Here is a 2,870-nt window from a genome sequence, read left to right as displayed (position 1 = left end):
GTCCTCACCTGTTACCTGTCCTCACCTGTCTTCTCGTGTTACCTGTCCTCACCTGTTACCTGTCCTCACCTGTCTTCTCGTATTACCTGTCCTCACCTGTCTTCTCATGTTACCTGTCCTCTCATGTTACCTGTCCTCACCTGTCTTCTCATGTTACCTGTCCTCACCTGTCTTCTCATGTTACCTGTCCTCTCATGTTACCTGTCCTCACCTGTCTTCTCATGTTACCTGTCCTCACCTGTCTTCTCATGTTACCTGTCCTCGCCTGTCCTCTGGTGTTACCTGTCTTCTCATGTTACCTGTCCTCACCTGTCTTCTCATGTTACCTGTCCTCACCTGTCCTCACATGTAACCTGTCCTCTCATGTTACCTGTCCTCACCTGTCTTCTCATGTTACCTGTCCTCGCCTGTCCTCTGGTGTTACCTGTCTTCTCATGTTACCTGTCCTCACCTGTCTTCTCATGTTACCTGTCCTCACCTGTCTTCTCATGTTACCTGTCCTTTCATGTTACCTACCTTTGGGGGAGAAAGGAGGAGGAAGAGGAAGGAGGAGGAGGAGGAGGAGGAACGAGAAGGAAGGAGGAGGAGGAAGGAGGAGGAGGAAGGAGAAGGAAGGAGGAGGAGGAAGGAGGAAGGAGAAGGAACGAGGAGGAGGAAGGAGGAGAAAAGAGGAGGAGGAGGAAGGAGGAGGAGGAAGAGGAGTAAGGAGGAGGAGGAGGAGGAAGGAGGAGAAAGGAGGAGTAAGGAGGAGGAGGAGGAGTAAGGAGGAGTAAGGAGGAGGAGGAGGAGGAAGGAGGAGAAAGGAGGAGTAAGGAGGAGGAGGAGGAGCAAGGAGGAGGAGGAGGAGTAAGGAGGAGTAAGGAGGAGGAGGAGGAGTAAGGAGGAGTAAGGAGGAGGAGGAGTAATGAGGAGGAGGAGGCGCAGTGAGATTTGCAGGTCAGTTTATTGGGTGCAGCAGAGGACACAGTGAGACATTAGGTGGCGCTCTACTCTAGTCAGACGTCTCACTTCACCACGACGGTTCTTCTTCTTCGTTGGTTCCATGCACCACTTGACAACGATATATTCCACCAAGGTTACGTAACATCAGGACAAACATGGCGCCGTTTGGACACGGGGAGTCTCACCAGCAAACGCTCCGTCACCTCCTCCGACGCCCCGCCCCCACAGCGCCAGCGGGACGCTAGCAGGACGCTAGCAGGACGCCAGCAGGACGCTGGCCGGACGCTAGCAGGACGCTAGCAGGAGGCCAGAAGGACGCTGGCCGGACGCTAGCAGGACGCCAGCGGGTTGCGGACGATGCTGATGTGGTGAACTGGAACGCGCGGTTCCCTGGGAAGCGGGAAAGTCCCGCCGGACGCCGTCGGAGCTCCCAGAAGAAAACTTGAGTCCATAAGCCGAGTATACAGAGTGAGCGAGCTAACAGCGCTAACGGAGCGCTCCGGCGCGTGAGGTCGCTCACGGCGGCGTCGTGGTTCAACACGTGTTCTGACGCTTCTCACCTCGCTAGCATACATAGCAAGCTAGCTACCAAGAAACAGCATTTCCATACAAGTAGAAACCAAGTTTATAGTTGAAGATAATGACGTGATGATGGAGCCTCGTGGTTTGAGACGGAGGCTCTCAGGTGGAGGCGGGAAGTGGGAGGAGCCTTCCAGTCGTCTCAGAGTTCTTCTTTTCTCATTTACACAGTCTCCTCAGGGCTAACGCTACGTAGAGCCGCTCAGGGCTAATGGTACGTAGAGCCGCTCAGGGCTAACGCTACATAGCGAGGCTAATGGTACGTAGTGAGGCTAACGCTACATAGCGAGGCTAACGGTATGTAGAGAGGCTAACGCTACGTAGAGCTCCTCGAGGCTAACGGTACGTAGCGAGGCTAACGGTACGTAGAGCTCCTCGAGGTTAAGGTACGTAGTGAGGATAACGGTACGTAGAGCTCCTCAGGGCTAACGGTACGTAGCGAGGCTAACAGTACGTAGAGCCACTTAGGGCTAACGGTACGTAGCGAGGCTAACAGTACGTAGAGCCACTTAGGGCTAACGGTACGTAGAGCCGCTCAGGGCTAACGGTATCTTTGAAGCTACGGTATCTTTAAACTGTCTTTTAAGAACAGACTTTTTTCCAAGTGGGAAATCGGAATGAAACATGTTTAACTGGTAATTCCCAGTGACACTGCTAGCCTAGCATACTGAGGAGCAACGCTGAGACGACTGGAATACGTCACTTCTGAGGACCGGGAGGGAGGGGGGGGGGGGGTTACAGAGAAGAAGCAACAAAAATGAACTGAGCACCATGACTCCAACACACACACACACACACACACACACACACACACACACACACACACACACACACACACACACACACACTGGTGATGGTGCATGATGACGTCACAGCATGCGATGATGTCACAGCGTGGTGTCTGAGGTCAGACTGCAGCAGTGGATCCTCACGGGAGGGACGCTTGTTGTTGTTGTTGTTGTTTTGAACCGGCAGCTCCTGAAACACAAACAAGTTACTTTTTAACCTCAGTACGGTATGGCACTGTATGGTACGGTATAGTAGGGTATGGTATGGTATGGTACGGTATGGTAGGGTAAGTTACAGGTCACTACCATAATGGACCGTACCATACTGGACCGTACCATAATGGACTGGACCGTACCATAATGGACCGTACCGTACTGGACCGTACCGTACTGGACCGTACCATAATGGACCGTACCGTACTGGACCATATAGGTACCGTACTGGACCGTACCATAATGGACCGTACCATACTGGACCGTACCATAATGGACCGTACCGTACTGGACCGTACCATAATGGACCGTACCGTACTGGACCGTACCATAATGGACCGTACCGTA

General features: G+C 53.0%; 1 protein-coding gene across 1 annotated transcript in view; it reads right to left on the bottom strand.

Moving 5' to 3' along the window:
• Positions 1-941: 941 nt before the first annotated feature.
• LOC308148651 (uncharacterized protein) overlaps positions 942-2,870 on the bottom strand; it is a gene marked incomplete at its 5' end in the record, with an annotated part of 7,033 nt that continues 5,104 nt past the window's right edge. The window contains one exon of the mRNA XM_080522149.1: positions 942-2,499. The remainder of the gene's footprint in view (positions 2,500-2,870) is intronic.

Source organism: Blennius ocellaris, assembly GCF_963422515.1.
Source record: "Blennius ocellaris genome assembly, contig: SCAFFOLD_165, whole genome shotgun sequence".
In the NCBI taxonomy this organism is placed as follows: Eukaryota; Metazoa; Chordata; class Actinopteri; order Blenniiformes; family Blenniidae; genus Blennius; species Blennius ocellaris.
The sequence above is the reverse complement of the archived record's forward strand: the minus strand, read 5'-3'. Positions and strand labels throughout refer to the sequence as shown.